The sequence below is a fragment of the Podarcis bocagei genome, assembly GCF_964188305.1.
Source record: "Podarcis bocagei genome assembly, chromosome: 1".
In the NCBI taxonomy this organism is placed as follows: Eukaryota; Metazoa; Chordata; class Lepidosauria; order Squamata; family Lacertidae; genus Podarcis; species Podarcis bocagei.
Window position 1 is genome coordinate 136,567,449 of NC_138125.1, and position 19,805 is coordinate 136,587,253.

General features: G+C 42.4%; 1 protein-coding gene across 25 annotated transcripts in view; it reads left to right on the top strand.

The window, feature by feature from the left end:
- Positions 1–1,903: 1,903 nt before the first annotated feature.
- PCBP3 (poly(rC) binding protein 3) overlaps positions 1,904–19,805 on the top strand; it is a gene marked incomplete at both ends in the record, with an annotated part of 74,795 nt that continues 56,893 nt past the window's right edge. For 21 of the 25 annotated variants that reach the window (XM_081182258.1, XM_081182281.1, XM_081182265.1 and 18 more), the window contains one exon: positions 10,811–10,950. Of the gene's footprint in view, positions 1,957–2,794; positions 2,877–3,127; positions 3,207–5,910; positions 5,952–10,810; positions 10,951–19,805 lie in introns of those variants that run through there. The other 4 variants (XM_081182285.1, XM_081182269.1, XM_081182280.1 and 1 more) reach the window with 4 other exon arrangements.

Consider the following 19,805-nt stretch of genomic DNA (forward strand, 5'->3'; position numbering starts at 1 on the left):
TGGTTTTTTAATATTAGATTTTCTGTTCATATATTTTCTGTCCATACATATTTCTGACAAAATATTAATAGCAGCAGTGTAGTGATGTAGAAAGAGTATCGCAGGATTTGCCCCCAAATGGTCTGATCTCATCTTTTCTTTTATTGACTAGCAAGACCAGATTGTTTAGTTTGGCCAATAACTCACATATAGTAACGCTTTGTTCCTTTCATCCGTGAAACTAGGCAAACTGCAAAAAGACACAGTGATGTTTTCAGCCCAGCACGCACTGCACACCTGACTTTCTTTCAGATTGTATTTTAGATGAATTCCACTGTGCGATGGATGTGTAATGAATGAAAAAGAAAAATGAATATATATATATATATATCAACTGACTTCTGATTCTCCCACCTTGGTATTATCGTTTGAAGCAGGTCTGCAACAATCTACCAGTGCAGGGTTTCACATAGTAGCAAATATCTGAAAAGATGACCCAAACAAAATGTTCTAAATTTAAAGGTTCTATAGCCTTTCACGGCGTGGAATATTCTTGTATTCCTTTTGCATCCGGTTCTAGCATAATCAGATACAGCATTATTTCTCAGCAATTATAATATTGCAGACCCACTTGCAGTGACGCCCCACTCCTACCCCAGGGAACAGAGGCCTAGACAATGATAGGTGCGACACACTGCACAAGACAGCACTCTGGGATTTAAAACTGGCCATACCTTTTATTGACTGCAGTTGTAGGCAAGCTTTGTCTCAGGCACTGGGTTCAGCCTCCAGATGGAGGGCCTGCGATTAGGAGGCCTCCTCAAGACGCAGTTCCATGTAGTCCCCTGAGGCTACAGAAGAAGAAGAAGAAGAGTTTGGATTTGATATCCCGCCTTTCACTCCCTTTAAGGAGTCTCAAAGCAGCTAACATTCTCCTTTCCCTTCCTTCCCCACAACAAACACAGAGTGAGTGAGGCTGAGAGACTTCACAGAAGTGTGACTGGCCCAAGGTCACCCAGCAGCTGCATGTGGAGGAGCGGAGACGCGAACCCGGTTCCCCAGATTACGAGTCTACCGCTCTTAACCACTACACCACACTGGCTCTCCCATCTGCCCCCTCCCCCGCTTGGCTTCTGGACAGAGACTCCCCACAAGAGCCCTCTAACAGGGTACCCTGCAATCGCACCTGCTCAGGATAGGGGCAATGCACCAGTTTACAGTGGTGCCCCGCAAGACGAATGCCTCGCAAGACGGAAAACCCGCTAGATGAAAGGGTTTTCTGTTTTTGACCTGCTTCACAAGACGAATTTCCCTATGGACTTGCTTCACAAGACGAAAACGTCTTGCGAGTGTTCCGATTTTTTCCCGCTTTCTCCCCCTTTTTCTAAGCCGCTAAGCCACTAATAGCCTTTTAGCCGCTAAGCCGCTAAGCCTTTAATAGCCGCTAAACCGCTAATAGCGCTAATCCGCTAAGCCACTAATAGGGTTGCTTCGCAAGACGAAAAAACCGCTAGATGAAGAGACTCGCGGAACGGATTAATTTCGTCTTGCGAGGCACCACTGTACTCCGACCCGGTATTAGACTAAGGATTCCACCCAATGGAATTTCTTATCTGCCCAAACTTGTTGCCAGTGGCAGAGGAAGGGGGTGCGGTGGGGCGATCCGCCTCGGGTGTCATCCCTGGAGGGGATTTGGAGCACTGGCCCCCACATGACTCCCAAGCTAACCCCGAGCTGTTAGGGGAAGTGGGGAGCTGCGCCACTTTGCCGGCGGCATCCCCCCTTCCCCCTTCATTTTGGCAGCTTGGGGGAGGCTTGGGAGTCGCGGGCGGGCGGTGCGCCAAATGTCTGCCATCAGCAGCTCGCTCCGCCTTCGTAAGCGGCTTGCTCCGCCCTGGACAGCGCGGGCATCTGCTCCACGGCTGACTGTTGCTTATGAGGAAGACAAACCTCCAAATGGGGCCAATCTGTTTGCAGGTAAATTCATTCCTGGCTCTGAATACAGCAACCATTAATGAACTATCACAAGGTCTGTTATGCAGTGCAGGGAAGAAAAGGTTAGCATGCAAAATAACCACAGCATGAAGAGAATTGTTCTTCTGCTGACTGCAACCCCAAATTCAGGTGCGCCCGGCCTATATAGCTGGGCCCTCTGGTCACTGATTGGCTGATTCAAAACTTTTTTTAAAATAAATATTTATTAAAGTTTTCACAATATTACATAATGAAAAATGAAAAATAAAAAACAGTTAAAAACAATTCCATCTTTTTGTCACCTATCTTTCATTTGCTTATTTCCCGGACCTCCTCATACCTCCCTTTTTTGTATTCCAGTTCAATTTATTAGTTCAGCAATTCCTTTCCCTCCTTATTTTATCCTGATCTTTAATCTTAATATATTATAACATTAATTTTTTACCTGTTAAAAATCCAATTTTTTCATATTCTTTTATACCATTACAGCTAGAAACCACTTAAGTTCAATCCAACATCATTCTAACATTCATTAATTTTGCAATATTTCTGTAAATAGTCTTTAAATTTCCTCCAATCTTCTTCCACCGACTCTTCTCCCTGGTCTCGCATTCTGCCAGTCATTTCAGCCAATTCCATGTAATCCATCACCTTCACCTGCCATTCTTCCAGGGTGGGTAGTTCTTGTGTCTTCCAATACTTTGCAATAAGTATTCTTGCTGCTGTTGTAGCATACATAAAGAAAGTTCTGACCTTCTTTAACACCGATTGGCCGACGATTGGCTGATTCCTGCTCTCCTTTGTGGCCGACCGGGGGAATTCCCCAGCCGCTGGCTGCACAATGGAGAATACTTTTGGAGAGACCTCTGTGGAGTTGAGGGCCTGATGTGACGAGCTACAACTGCTGTCCACTTGGAGACTGGGTAAGCGGCCATTACAGTGCTCCCCAGTTGCTCAAGGTATTTCTAGATGTGGTGCATGAGGCATAATTGGGGCTTTTTTCCAGCCAGAACTTGCTGGAACTCAGTTCCTGCACCTCTTAGGTGGGTGCCATTGCCATTCTAAGAGAACAAGGGAGGTGTTCAGGGTGAGGCATTTTTTTAAGTGAGCTCAATAACGCCCCCTAATGGAAACAGTGGAGTGCTTGTGCTTTGAACCCTGGTTAATTGTCCAGAGAGGAGGGGGATATAAGCAATCCATTGATAACCAGTTAATGTCTTAATTTGACCCTTCTGCTTAATATGAACTTGAAGGTGAGCCAATAGTTAATTGTATTGATTTAGGAATTAGATTTGTTTCTGTGGTATTGTGGCCTAGGGAAACAGAGATCCCGGACATTTGTTCTCATTCTCCCCATTGTTTGCTGCTTCCTCTTCACGCCCTTCTGAAATAATTAGTCAGAAAACAATATCCCTCCCAATGTGGAACACGCGTCAACCTTGCTGGGGGCAAAGAGGAAATTCATGTGGAGGAGGACATCTCTGACGTTTTCTGTGGCTAGTGAGATTCATCCTGCCTCAGCCTGCGTGGCAATAAAATGTCATGAACCATGTGCCATATGATGTTTTGAATATGCATTCCAAAAGGCAAGCCTATTGCTATTGATTACATATACAGGACGCTGCATGCTTTTCATTCAGAAGGCCCTGATAAACTGAAAGCATTCCAGCATCACAGTATGAACCCTTCCTGACGTCCAAGAAGTCCTGCGTTTTATTCTCATGGTTGTAAAATTGCAAGCCGCAACCCAGCTCCAGGAACACGGCATTTCACCGCCTTGTATGTATTATACGCGGTGGGAGGAGAAGACAGCCTTTTGCCTACTTGATTTTTAAAAGATCCTCAGTGTTTTACTGCAGGAGAGGAAGGGAGTGCAAGAACGCATCCTCCCAAGAAGAAGAAAATGATGGGTTTTTGCCGCAGGAGGGAGGACTCGTATTGTTGGTGCTTGGCACTTTGCTATGATTTTGCAGGTCTATCTCAACACTTTTGCAGGACAGCAAGGGAGCACCCAGTGGCCAGGAGACTAATCAAATGAAATAAAAATAATAATTATTTTTTTAAAAAAATGCTGAAAGGCCACAAAATGACAGACATGGATTGGAGACGTATCTCTCATCCCCAGTTCTGTCTTTAAACTTAAAATCATGGAATCATAGACTCAAAGAGTTGGGAGGGACCCCAAGGGTCATCTAGTCCAACCCCTGAAATGCAGGGATCTCAACTAAAACATCCAAGACAGATGGCTATCCGACCTCTGTTTAAAAGCTCCAAAGTCTAATATCTTCTATGGGAGTTTGTTCCACTGTTAAACAGCTCTTACTGACAGAAGGTTTTTCCTGTTGTTTAGTTGGAATTTCCTTTCTTGTTACAGTGGTACCCCGGGTTACATACGCTTCGGGTTACAGACTCCGCTAACCCAGAAATAGTGCTTCAGGTTAATAACTTTGCTTCAGGATGAGAACAGAAATTGTGCTCTGGCGGTACGGCGGCAGCAAGAGCTAAAGTGGTGCTTCAGGTTAAGAGCAGTTTCAGGTTAAAACGGACCTCCGGAATGAATTAAGTACTTAACCCGAGGTACCACTGTACTTGAAGCCATTGGTTCAGGTCCTACCCTCCAGAGCAGGAGGAAACAAGCTGGCTCCACCTTCCATGGAGCAGCCCTTGAGATATCTGAAGGTGGCTCTCATATCTCCTCTGAGTCTCCTCTTTTCCAGGCTAAACATACCCAGCTCCTTCAACCATTCCTAATCAAGCTTGGTTTCCAGACCCTTGATCATCTTGGTAGCCCTCCTCTGCACATGTTCCAGCTTGTCAACATCCTTCTTAAATTGTGGTGCCCAGAACTGGACACAGGACTCCAGGTGCGGTCTGACCAAGGCAGAATAGAGTGGTACTATTACTTCCCTTGATCTGGACACATACTTCTGTTGATGCAGCTGAGAATAGCATTAGCCTTTTTTGCTGCTGCATCACACTGTTGACTTGTGCTAAGCTTGTTGTCCCCTAGATCCTTTTCACATGTACTACTGGTAAGCCAGGTGTTCCCCATCTTATATTTGTACAGCTGCAGTACTTTACACTTGTCCCTCCTGGAGTTTATTTTGTTAGCTTGTGCCCGGTTCTCCAATCTGTTAAGGTAATTTTGAATCCCAATTCTGTCTTCTGCAGCATGAGCTACCCCTACCAGTTTGGTGTCATCTGAAAATTTGATGAGCATCCCCTCAATTGCTTCATTTATAAAGATGTTGAACAACAACGGGCCCAGGACGAAACCCTGCAGCACCCCACTTATCACTTTCCCCCAGTATGATGAGAAACTATTAATGAATACGCTTTGGGTTCAGTCAGTCAAACCCGCCTAACAGTTACCGTATTTTTTGCTCTATAAGACTCACTTTTTCCCTCCTAAAAAGTAAGGGGAAATGTGTGTGCGTCTTATGGAGCGAATGCAGGCTGCGCAGCTATCCCAGAAGCCAGAACGGCAAGAGAGATTGCTGCTTTCACTGCGCAGCAATCCGTCTTGCTGTTCTGGCTTCTGAGATTCAGAATATTTTTTTTCTTGTTTTCCTCCTCCAAAAACTAGGTGCATCTTGTGGTCTGGTGCGTCTTATAGAGCGAAAAATACGGTACCTCATCCAACCCCCATTTCACCAGCTTCCTCACAAGAATATCATGGGGGACTTTGTTAAATTTTACTGAAATCAAGATACACTATGTTCACACCATTCCCCTGATCCACCAAGCTTGTAACTCCATCAAAAAAAGAAATGAGATTTGTCTGGCATCACTTATTTTTGAGAAACCCATGCTGGGTCTTAGTAATCACAGCATCATTTTATAAGTGCTCACAGGTAGACTGTTACATGCACCCCACCTTTCTTTCTTCTTGAAACTGTCTGCTTTTGGGCCTTCAACATTTCACCTTTAAGGACCTTACTTTTTTTTTTTTTACAGCGTTTGAGTTCCACCAGATAACAGGGAAGTTGAAGTCTGCTGTGAGTACTATATCTCTCTTTTTTGAATGTTTGGTAATCTGCTCTAGGAAGGCATCATCCGAGTCTTCAGTCTGGCTTGGAGGTCTATAGCAGACACTCACAGTAAGGTCACTGTTGTTTCTCTCTCCAACAGTTTTTACCCATATACTGCTTTCAATGCTCCAGGTCATGGATTCTTCACAAGTGTACATATCCTTTACATATAATACTCCTCCTGATCTCTTCCTGTTTGGTTTATTCCTTTTGAGCAAGTTATACCCCTCAATTCCTACATTCCAGTCATGATTCTTATCCCACCAGATTTCAGTAATGCCTACCAGGTCATATTTGCCACCCTGTATTAAAAGCTCCAATTTGTCTTTCTTGTTTCCCATGCTCTGTGCATTTGTGTAGAGACAACTGAAATCATTAATCTGCTCCTTGTAGTTACTAGTGTCAATAAGCATATGAATGGGATATAATAAAGTCCTTCACCAAAGATTCCTGAGTAAGATTACGAGATAAAACGAATTGCGTGCCCAGGCAGAGATTCGCCCCCACACCCGACCCCAGACGACACCCGGGTGGAATAATGACTTGTGACAATGTGTTACGGGATTAAAATTGGCCACAACTTTATTAAACTTTCAGACGTAGGAAAACCTTGGCTTAGGCATTGGGTGCTTATCCCTCCCAGTCCCCAGCTGGGGATCTGGGACACATCAGGGTTAACTACTCTGTCTGGGCATTGGGCTGGCTCTGGAAGACGTATGTTTGAGCAGAGAGCAGCCCCCCCCCCCATTTCACCGCAACACAGGGGAGTATACTGACAACCTTTTAGTGTATGGCCAGTGACTCCCCTAAACATAGCCCCTTTAACGGGCAACCCTGGGATCGCCACTACAGGGCGGGGCGTGTGTCACCGCTTTACGCCCCCCCCCCCATTTAGGGAAGACAGACCAAAGGATTCCGCCCAAGGCTTGAAACTGCCAAAGTTGTGACGTTTTGCTACAGGGAAGGCGAAACCTGCCAATGCAGGGAAATTCCTTCCTGGTCCCATCGTAAGACCATAGCAGCGCCCGCATACCTGTAAAGAAGAAGTTAACCTGCAATAAAAGGCCTAAAGGAAAGGAGGGTAGGGCGGGCGAAGCTCTGGAGCCGACTGAGAACTCCCATGTAGGCTCCACCCCCTTTTAAGACCCCCTTTTAAGACCCGCTCCCCTGGCTACGCCTCCCCAGTCACAATTGGTTCTTTGAACTGAGGTTTGACGGGAACCTCAAGGTTTGCAACTTGGGGACGCCGTCCAGGAGTGCTCGGCCGGGAGTCACGTAGCATCGGGGGTGCTGCTCGCGAAGGGCGCCCTCCATTTGATGTGGAGAGCGGTCATTGTATTCTTATCGATCAATAAACAGGAATCAGAGAGTAGAAGTAATTGGGCAGTTCTGACAATGGAGTGCTGGAAGTAGACCCCCAAAGGATCAGTATTGAGACCTGTACTTTTAAACTTGCTTATAAATGATCTGCAGTTAACAGTGGGTATGGGGGGGGGCAATTGTACATCCCATGGGCATGTGGTCCACCACTGTGTGAACCAGATGCTGGACCAGCTAGGCCTTTGGTCTGATTTGGCGGGATACTTAGGTTTATATGTACTCTAACCAGAGAGAGCTCCATTCACATGCAAAAATTTATTGTGGGAAAGCTTTCTCAGAGACAGTTGTGGTCCGTTTTTGAAATGTATCAACAGGGTCTGTTCAGTAATTCAGAGCCTAATGCCACTATGTGCTTTCCAGTGGTTTGAACTGTGTCCTGAAGTAAATATTTTAATGACCCTCCAACATTACCTTATTCTCTTCTTAAATTTCACAGTGGTTTTAATTTAAAGAGTACTTGTTTTGATCCTCTAATCCGGCTGGCCTGCTATTGAGGGAGGAGAGTACAATGATTTTGCCATCTTATATAATTATTTAGTTGATTACTTGGAGCTTGGTTTAGCCAAATGCCTTTCAATGAAGGACAACACAGATTCTGAGCTGGCAAGTACTGCAGTTTATTCTTTCAGGCTCCTGACTGTGTACAATTGATAACCCCGCATTGTTTCCAAGCAAAGAGTGGCAATGGAAAATCTCTATTGATTGCACAGTTGTTGTTTCTCTAGCATATGTGTTCTCACATCAGCAATTACTTTTAATATTTCATAGTATACTCAGGAGCAAGCCTGTTAACAAAATTAGCGCTTAATCATTTAGAAAGAAACATAATTCAGTTTTCATATTGAAATTCAGGAATGTCACATTGAATACAATGACCTCTTTTCAATTAATCTGCCAGACTGAGAAGACCTTTGCCTCTCTTATTAACCTCTGTCCTGTTATCATATTTTGATTTTCTTTTTCACCATGGGAGTTTGGGCACCTTTTCCTATTGGAAAAGGAAAAGTATGTTGTATGTTGGCTCTTGCAGCCAGGACATTAAGGGTCAAACTCTGATTTTTAGAAAATATTTGTTATGGCTCCTAGTTGAACAAATAAAATCATCACTGCACTACTTAACCATTATCGATAGAACTAGTGGGAAGAGCATTGTGGCTGAGCATAGGCAGGGAGAACAGACCTGCAGAAAGGGGGATGTAGAAAGGGGAATGTATGGGACACAGTGAGAAGTGAACAGTCTCAGTTCAAGGATTTCTGCTTGTGCAGGTGAACAATCTCTCTCTCTCCTTGCCCTGAGACCCCTGGAATTTCTTCTAGGAGGCAGTGATGGGTTGTGTTAGCTGATTACCATCCTAGGTTTCAAGCCTGAATAAGATAAAAACCCGTTCTTGTTTCCAACCTTGCAAAATGTTTTGATGTATCCTTTTGTTGCCTCAATAAGGAATGGCATTTATCTAACAATTCCATTCTTTACTACTCTGCCACAAAACAAAAGGATGCAACATACTGTGTACACACACACACACACACACACACACACACACACACACACACACACACACAGTATATATACAGTATGGTTGGGACCAAGACGCTTGTGCTTGAAGAAAATCAGGGCAGGAACAGACCATTATTACACAATTATAGTATTGGATTCTGCCATTTTGTTACATTTGCTCTTAAAAATTGAGTTGATTGCTGTTTTCACATTAGAGCGCATCTGAATCAGTTCTGGGAGCTCCTGGAATGCCACACCATCAATGGCCCTGATTAGGGGAGTGCCACAATGTCCTTTGGTGTTCCTGGACATTCCTTGAGTTTCTGGCTGATGCTTTGCATCACTCGAATAGACTTATTTTTATGAAATGAGAAAAAGAAACTGAGAAACCTTCTGTCCACCTGTAACATGTATCAGAAACATTTGGTTTGGAATCCTGTTTGCACTTGGCTGATTCTACATTGCAGAAATGGCTTGGATGCCACATTGAAACAATGCTCCACCCATTCTGGTTATGTCTGAACTCAGAAGAACGTGTGAGGCCCAGCGCTTAGCATAGTCACAGATCACATGTTTCCAGGATGGCCCCAAAGTACGTTCCTGCCACTTGGATCTCTCAGGTTCAACTTGTCGATATTATTGCAGTGGAGTGGCATCACCAAGGAGAGGCAATCTTGCTCATGTTGAAACCAAAGAATTAGCTGCAATGGCCAATGGCCCCGATCCCTCACTTGAGTGGGCTGGCTGCTCTCTGCTATCCAGCCTCAAAGTGGGTTAAATAGCTGTATGCAAAGCTGCAGCTCCTGCTCATGAAGCGTAATGAGTCCAGGAATCAATTCAGATGAAAAGGTAGCTGACATTGACAAGCAAACAAACAAAAAATGGTCACTGTGAACAGGACAGATATGTACATTGGCACAAAGTAAATAAAGGAATCCTTTTTATGCAGTGGGGATGACAGCAACCTACAGAGTGGATAGTCTTTAGCATCGGTTTTCTCGGTGAAAAGCAGATTGTCATCTAACATGCTACACTTGCAATCAGAAACACAGTAAAGTGGGGGCACATTACTGTTTATATTATGGAATAGTAATAGTAGAATTATATCATACCTTCTGAATTAAGAATTTCCAACACATTGAAACAATACAAAAACTGGGCAGTAACAGGACTCGCAGAGCAGGATACAATTTTAAAAGAAACACAATAAAATCATTAAAAATGCAGCAGAACCCACAAAAATCTAGCAAAGCTGTACAGTGCCAAGGTAAGTAACAATAATAACTGTTTTTCCTGGTTCAGAAAATACATGAAGCTTACCTATCAACAGTGTGACCAGAAATAATATACTCAGTTCATTGGTTTCAATGCCTTGAAATCCTTTGGGAAGCATCCAAAAAGGAACTTCTAGAAATAGTAACTTAGAAATTATACTTAGAATGGTGTCAGTTTTCAATCTGCATATATCATCTTTACATTAGCAAGATAGATTTGCCGGAGTGGAAACAGTTAAATAACTAGGTCACTACACTAAGCTATATTGAGTGGTACACAACACCACTAGACAAGCCATGCGATTTAACGAGAATTACACTGATGTTGCACAATTGGGATGAATGTCCATATATTCATCAAAATTGTTTGTTCTCTATCTGTTACTTAAAATTAAACAAAAACAGGACTCCAAATGGTGAAGGAGTAATATTTGGCTAATTGCTGGATCCATCTCCCCAGTCACAGGGAACTCCTGTCTGTGAAGCCTTGTGGCCTGAGGGCAATGGATTGGATCAGTGGCTTCTTTTTATTTGAAAAAAAATTGTCATCAGAATTACGCAAACATCACTGTTGGTTGCATCCCATTTCAAGGAAACCAAAGGATTTGGGAGAAAATAGGTCACATGCACTTCATCCCATGTCACATGATTTCCATCCAGAGGCCAATGAGGGTTTAGACCTCTATGCATTTGAACAAGATAACACTGTAATTTTACCCATTCGCATTTTTCATCTTTTCTCAACGTGGAAAGAGTGACCATCTGTTTGAAACCCACAGCAAACTAAATCATTTCCAAAGCTGCTTTTTTAGAGGTAAGGAGATTTAAAATATTGTTTTGGTGGTGTGCAACAGCCGTTCCAAAGACCCTCCAACCCATCTCCTACCCCAGTGTGTGTTAGTGAGACGCAGAAAGACAATGATAGATAGCAAGTGAGGCGAAGGAGCCCTAAAGTATATCAGATCTGTATTCAAGGGGTTGCGATCCTCTGCATGCAGACCTGGGAGGAAGCCCCACTGAACACAGGGGGACTTAATTCTGAGTAAATCTGCATAGGATTCCTTTGCATGTGACGTCTCAGGAATGGTCTTGACAGGGAATCTAAAAGGAGCAGAATGGATGGAATGTTTTCTGTTTGAAAGAAAACCAAGGGAAAACCAATGGATTGGGGTGTCTTTTAAGAGAATCTCCAGACATTGTTTTTACTCAAATGTGTTTGTTTACTACTATAGGCAGAATTGCATCAAATACCTTGATATAATAGTGATCATCCAATAATACAGTATGATGATTAAACTTAAATATGACAGAACCTACTTTCTCAGTGTGTCATTATGCTCTAGAATGATCTAGAATACTCACAATTTTGGTAAAAATAAGACGTAGCAAAAAAAAAAATACATCTTACAGTTTAGATGGAATCCTATATTTCTTTTAATATTTTATCTAATATACATGTAACATTATATGAGCTAATCTCCTATTCCTTCTCTTAAAGTTAAAATTTTTGGAGGGGGGAATATAAATTAATATCAGTTTTAGTTTAGTCCATAAGAGCAGTGTAATGTAAAATAGGGTTTTGATTCCAATTTGATATCTAACATTTCTTTTAATATATCATAAAGCTACATTAAATAAAATATAAATGTGAAATGTGAGTTATACAGATCCCAATGTTAAATAACTTCACAGATATGATATTAAATTTCACAGATCCATTGCATGTAATATTTCCATTCTGGAATTAATTAATGTGCTATAATTATCCAAAAAGAATCATATACCACAAAACAGAAAGCATTTCAATATTCATAAATAATAATACTATCAGAAGAATGTCACACAAATAATATCGATCTTCATTGTCATACAGGTAAAAAATGTAGTAGAATTTCCATGACATTTCTAATACGAACCTATCGTTTTAGATTACAGTGAAATAAATATTTGAAGTACAGCTCCCCAAATTTCACATCAAATGGTAAACGGTACAGGAAATCTAAAAACATGCAGTGCAATTCTAAGCACGTTTACTCAGAAGTAAGTCTCGCTGAGCTCACGGGTGCTTTCTCCTTAGTAAGTGCGCTTCATATTACTGCCTTAAGATGTTTACAAGCATAAAAATTTAAAGAATTTTATTCTGAATTGTAAATTGTGCTGAACATTGCCCATTTTTGAAAAATTAAGAGATGGTATACTTATGCTGCAGTCCCCCCCCACCCCAATGAAACCAGAAAGATACACTGTAATCCTGAGCGTATTAACTCAGAAGTATGTCCTATTGAGCTCAATGGCACTTATTCCTAATAAGTGTGCTTAGGATTTAAAACCCAAGAACAAAATGAATATTTGGCAAGTCTTTTAATTAGAAAAAGCTGTGTGTGTGTGTCCAAAAGTGTGTAAGCACTACTGCAGAGGTGAAACCGCATGTTTTCTGAATTACTGGGATGGAAAATGGCTTCCTTATTATTTCTTAACGGAAACCCAGATATGAAAATTTGTTGTCTAAATAGAATAAAATGTGAAATGTGCATCTCTTTGTAGGATGGAATGTGTTTTTCTGCTTCCCTTTTCATTTTCCACCATGTAGGCAATGACTTTATGCATTCACAAGAGGATTTCCTAGAGTTAGAGAACACCTATGAATTATATTCACATTATAAAACTGCCAAAAAGGATAAATCCATGATTTTTGCATTTTCTCACTACAGAGTGTAATTATGTTGATGAGGCTTCACTGATTGTTCAGAAAAATCAATGTTACAACATATGTTCAAGAATCAGTCAGTGCAGCCTTGAATAGAGTTAGTGCTAATTATTTCTGTAAAATAAGTTTTGATCATTCGCTTTTGTCAGGTATTATAAACACGGTGTTCTATCCAAGCCGAGGAAAAGAAATAAGGAATGTAAGCATATTGTGTGTATATATATGTGTGTGTGTGCATGAATACTTGGACACAAATAACAGTCCATTTATATTTAGATCATTTTAAAATACTGTTAAGTATACATGAGACTAATTTGACAAACAAGACACATAAGTGTCATTTCTGGTTTCTGAAGAGGGCATATGGAGGATGACATCCAGAAATATAGAGAAGCCCACTCTTGAATATGCAAGGTTAAAAGAAACAAAAAAAACCCCAGTTACTGCATTTATTTTCATTTTGTACTTCTGCAATGATAGCAGTTCTGTGTGCATGGGACACATGATGTCTCCCCCACCTCTCTGTGACACACCAGTTCTCTTTCAGCAAGGAAAGTTGTGACTTTGCATGTGTCATGCATTTCTAGGGTGTAGAATGACTTAAGTGTATGTAAAAATAATCACAGTTTGTAGAGAACTAGTAAGTTGCTCAGAAATATAGGTACGAATCCTGAAAGGAATAGTGCAGTGGCCTGAAAGTGGATCTCCTCACAAGTGGCAATTTCAGGAGGAAATTGCCCCTCTGCACTGAGCACAGTCGACTCCGTCTGCTGAGCAGTCCAAACACAGCACGAATGCCACTGCCTTACTCTAGTCTCTGCAGCAGCCTTGCAAGACAAACGAGATCATTCAGTGTGGATTTTACCTTTTTAGCAAAAATCTGTGTTACCCAGGAACAAAGACCACAATCCCACACAGAATTAAACTCACTTACATCAATAGGCATTAAAGAGACTTAACTGTGCTTTGGATTGCTCCCATATAATAAGATTCTTTTTTAAAAAACAAAACCCTTATCTTGATTTTAATTCAGGCTGAGATTTAGGTGAAGTGAAAACAGATCTGGACTGACAGTTTTAGAGCTTGCTGTCAAGGTCAGAATGGAGTGTGCTCAGTTTATGAGGCTTCAGATACGGAAGAGGAGAGAAAGATTTCTGAGATCCATAATCTCTACTGGCAAACATTAGCAATAAGATCATTTCATGAACAAACCCAACACGAATTATTTATATATCTTTTAAGTTCAACATAGTTTCCTTAAACGGCAATTCTTATCTGGTGCATCACTGCTGGATGTCTGAGTTCAATGAAGATTGCTCCCAAGTAAAGGGCGATAGTATTGCAGCCCCTCTCACTTGGGTTTTGTTATTTAGTATCTTCCAGCCTTTATGATCCCTTTTGTGATAATCTTTTGCTCGGGGTGAAATCCTAACCCCAGCCGGTCCCCAATGCGGCTTAATGGAGCACTGCGTCCATAGCCCCACGACACAAACCAATTGGGGCAGAAAGTTGGGAGGGTGGCAGTGACCGCACTGGGCTGCCTTAGCCCCTCCCTCAAAAGGCCCCTCCGTTTCAGGAACTTCTGCTGGCTGCTACCAGTGAGGATCCAGCTGGTGGCGCTTCTCTTTGCTCACTTGTGGAAGCTGGTAGGGTCAGGGGGAGGCCTCAACCCAAGCCAATCACTCCAGGCCAACACCAAGAGTGTTTGGATGGTGCACCTAGTTATCAGCATTACCTCAATGCAGTCCAGGTCCCTATTCAGTCTTGAAGTTCACTGGATGCCTCTGAGTGGGCATAACCCTAGAATCTGAATGGTGGACCATCTGCATACTGATGATACTGAACTCATCCTTTCTTGATGAGTTCAACTGCTCCCCAAGCAGTTTGCTCTGGATGTTTAAAAGTGTGTGTGTGTTTCAGTTTGTCTTTGGTTTTTGAGTTTTTCTTCTCGGCTTTTAATCTTTTCATTTAATCTGCTGCTGTTTCAAATTGTATATGGATCCACCCAGTGTTCCAGCCATCGCTCTTTCTTTGTTCTATCACCTTCAACTCTACAGAAAACAAAGGGGTTGACTGACTCTTCCTCATGTCAGCCATGCCAATCATCTATCAATTCCTCCAGTCAACCAAATTTCAATCCCTATCCTGGCAACTATACTCCTCAGACAGGGCACTGCTGAGAGTAGTGCATGCCCCAGAGGTGTGTTTAACATGTAGTAGAAACCAGGTTTTTATTGTTCCAGCTCCAGTCCTCTGGAATAGGTTACCAGCTGAAATTAGACTCGTGCCTAGACATGTTTCGGCATTCTTAAAGGACTAGAACTCAGGAAAACCCAAGGGTGCTGGACTTCTATTTCCCCATTCTGGCTCATCCAGTTCCTACCACTGTGCCTTTCTCACCCCACCATTGACGACCCTGGAGTCCAGCTTCCACCTCCAGTTAACGGATTTCAGGTAGCAGGTGCTGGGTATTTTGGAGAGCTGCTGCCAGCCAAATTAGACACCACTGGGCTATGTGGACAAATAATCTGACTTCATACATCCGAGCGTGATGTCCCCCACTACTAGCACTTAAATAATCTGTTTATATTATTAGAATGAAAAGCTAAAGTGTGGTCACACTACTTCAATACCATATTTTTCGCTCTATAAGACGCACGAGACCACAAGACGCACCTAGTTTTTGGAAGAGGAAAACAAGAAAAAAAATATTCTGAATCGGAGAAGCCAGAACAGCAAGAGGGATCGCTGCGCAGTGAAAGCAGCAATCCCTCTTGCTGTTCTGGCTTCTGGGATAGCTGCGCAGCCTGCATTCGCGCCATAAGACACACACACATTTCCCCTTACTTTTTAGGAGGGAAAAAGTGAGTCTTATAGAGCAAAAAATATGGTAAGCTCTTTTAAGTGTCTCAACAGCGCTTTCCAAAGGATAAGGCTTTTCTGACTGGATAAGGTTTATTTACATTTAAATGATATGCGGGGGGGGGCGTAACCAGAGATTGCATCGCACGCAAGGGAGAGGGGAAGGCACTGGAGGAGGAAAGAGGAATCTGTGAAAATCATGCCCACCCCCTTCCACCTGTGGAGGTGTTTCATGACCTGCTAATTTAAACATCTTTTAAACTGCTGACATAAAAAAGATAAATAGACTTTCATTTTATTATCCATGCCGAAAGCTCACTCTAACTTTGCACAAATATCCAGGTCACTGGGGGGGGGGTATTCTGTATATTCACCACCCCCTTTTGTATAAATAAATGCTTTGCATTCTGAAATGCAATCTTTATTACATTTACATAGAACTTGCATTCAAATACTGTACATTTTTAAAAGATTAAAAACAAACAAGGCATGAAATGGGGCCATTAAGATTGCTTTGCTCTTGGACTGAGAGGATTTGAGGGACACGGCTAGATCAAGAGATTGAAAACGAAGGCCGATTATTTGGAAGATATTGCCTGTGGGATTAAAACAAGAGCGATGAATGGATTCAGGCTGAGTGAACAGAGGGAGAATCCCAGATGTGGAGGTCATTGGCTCTTCTATTCCGTTAATATGAAAGCAGTGGCATCGTGTCACATATAAGGAGAATGACTTTAGGTACCGTTTCAGCAGATGAAGACCTAGGAGGTGATAAGCAGCGCAGAATGGTTATTCACACAGCACTTATAAATGGCAGAGAAGGTCCATGATATATATTTAACTCTTATGTCTTAAGATATACAGCGGTACCTCGGGTTAAGAACTTAATTCATTCTGGAGGTCTGCTCTTAACCTGAAACTGTTCTTAACCTGAAGCACCACTTTAGCTAATGGGGCCTCCTGCTGCTGCTGCGCCACCGCTGCACGATTTCTGTTATCATCCTGAAGCAAAGTTCTTAACCTGGGGTAATATTTCTGGGTTAGCGGAGTCTGTAACCTGAAGCATATGTAACCCGAGGTACCACTGTACATGGATAATTGCAGAACATTTAACAATTCCGCAGGAGACACCTGTACTGTACAGCATGGGAAACCTGAGTCTCTTGAGCTTGTATGTGACTTCCTACACCCATGCAAACACCTTCCCTTCCTTCTTCCTGCTCTTTCAAGGAAGAACATAAAGGATGAGCACAGCTAGCAAACTAAGCAACTATGAGACCAGCAGTGCAGCAGGTCTTATTGAGTGGGGAGAGCCTCATGGAGAGAACAATGTCTGTCCGCATCAATGGTTCTAAAAACAGATGTAACTTTAGATTCTCATTCAAATCTGGGCAGATAATGATGACTTAGGTTGGGAATTATTATCAGCATGGACTAGCCTACTTTCAGGCATGCAGTTATATGTTTGGGCTTGGATTTGAAACTCCCTTCTGTGTGCAGAAGGTACCTTACTTTCAGAGGAGGGCTTGTTTTGTGTCTTGTATTGCTTGAGAAAAGTAAAATAAAAAACAAAGACAATTTCCTATTTGTTCAACACTTCCTACAAGCAGCTGAATTTCTCTGTAACACTGAAGTACTGCACCAACTCTTCTGCTAGAGTTGAGGAAGGGTTTGCAGAACACCATCACTTGTGGTGGGGTTTTCCTTGTGATCATTCATCCCCTGAGGTGCAATATGTGAAAACCGCAGGCAGGAAGAGCACCAAGTTGTCTGCAATACAGAGACAGGAAGGTATGTTTTGGTTCTAAATTTAGGATTGAATATCCTGGCTTTTGCTCATTGCTTTTGCCTTCTGCTGTCTACTTATTCTCTCCCTCATCTGGGTTTCTGTATATGGCACCCGGCACAATAGGCTCATGGTTTCAACTGAGACAGAAATGGTAGGAATAGTAATGGCAAAAACTTCTGTTGTAACAATTCTGTTTACAAGGTTTCTGTTGCAAAAACCCAGAAAAATACAATAACTTAAAGAACATATGATTTACTGCATACTTTATTCATATTTTATCATTCACACACAGTTTCCAGTGGGAGGAGGGCCAAACTGGACAGTAACAATACTTGTGAGATGCAGGAACAATGAAGCTAAACTAAAAAACAGAAATGGAGGTGATGATTGAAAGTAGAAACCCAGCGGCAGGGAAAGACAGCTCAAATCATATTAGCTTTAAGGTAGCCACTTACAAATACATCACCAAAAAAGAAGACTTACATTTGCCTAAAATGTGCGCCTGCTGATTTATATGTACAGTGGTACCTCTGGTTATGAACTTAATTCGTTCCGGAGGTCCGTTCTTAACCTGAAACTGTTCTTAACCTGAGGTACCATTTCAGCTAACGGGGCCTCCCACTGCCGCCACGCCACCGCCATGCGATTTCTGTTCTCATCCTGGGACAAAGTTCTTAACCTGAGGTACTACTTCCGGGTTCGTGGAGTCTGTAACCCAAAGTGTTTGTAACCCGAAGTACCACTGTATAGTATAAATCTGGATATAATTGTTATAATTTGATCAGAAATGCAGTGAATATCATCTTAGTGGGGAAGATTGTGACCATTTGACCTGTGCGCCTGCCCATGTGCTGTGTTGATGGGCTGATTCCAGGCCCCGATTCAGGGCCAGGCAGTCCATCGACAGGAGGGTGCCTCTCCAATAAAGGACTGTGCTCTGAGTCTCTTGCAGACCTTTGCCTTCAATGGGCAGCTATTCTCTGTAAAGTAGGACACATGGACACTGACTGCATCCATTCACTCTTTCCTAACTCAAAAGCATACCCCCCACCTGCTTTCTCACTTGTGCAGAAAGATACATCTTCTGTCCGGGGGGGATGGGGACTGGGAGCAGTATCTTGAAGACAATTTTGAGACAAAAGGTGGTGGAGAAAAAGGTTAAACAACCTCTCACACTGAATCCACCAAACAATATTTTTAAGTCAAGAAACTTAAAGGATAACGTATTAGTTTTGACTGCAGATTCTGTTCACAGCCAATTTTAGATTAGACAAAGCCATTGAAAACAATGGGGTCAAGAAGTGTCCCCAAGTCTGTTGAGCTGTGAATGTTGTCTGTCTTCCCTTGTTCAGGTGAAAGAGGACCTAGCTGCTGTCATCTTCCTATACCGGCACAATAGGAGGTCTGTGGTTTTCTTAGCCTCTGGACCCTACAAGTTGTTGAGGGCTGCTAGGAAGTATTTTGAAGTCTTTGTTCTTTTATATGAGCTCCCCATTTTTATATACAGTACCAACATTGCCATAGAAAACTTTGTTACATTGCAGTTTGGTATCTCACTTCAGGACAAAGCATCAAATTGAATGACTGGTTGGAGCAGTCTGCTACTGTTTCAATTGATGAGGGAAATATGTAGCCTGCCTTATATTGACCCCATTCTGGGGTGTGTGTGTGGGTGTGTGTGTCTGTGTCTGTGTGTGTCTGTGTGTCTCTGTGTGTGTCTCTGTCTTTGTAGCTACACCTGAAGAGTCTTGTCATGCTGTGAAGCTGTTAAAAACACCAGCACAATAGTTGGCAAAGCTAAAATATTGTTGTACATGAATGTGTTGTGTGAGTAAAAATGCAAATTTATGCTTGAATTGCATAGAGTTAATTTAGCTTCCTAGTGCATGGACGGTGAGCAGACACAGTTCAATGGAGGTTTCCTTTTCCACTGGACCTGACAATAATTGGTCAGATTAAAAGGCTGGGATTTTAGCTTCAGTGAGAAAGAGCAAAAGCACTAAACAGGCAGAGGCACCTGTGGTGTGAGAGTTTTCTGGTAGGCATGCTGCAGCCACGGCACATGGGGTTGTTTGGTTACGTATAGAGTAAATATAAAGTACAGTGGTACCTCGGGTTACATACGCTTCAGGTTACAGACTCCGCTAACCCAGAAATAGTGCTTCAGATTAAGAACTTTGCTTCAGGATGAGAACAGAAATCGTGCTCCAGCGGCACGGCAGCAGCAGGAGGCCCCATTAGCTAAAGTGGTGCTTCAGGTTAAGAACAGTTTCAGGTTAAGTACGGACTTCCGGAACGAATTAAGTACTTA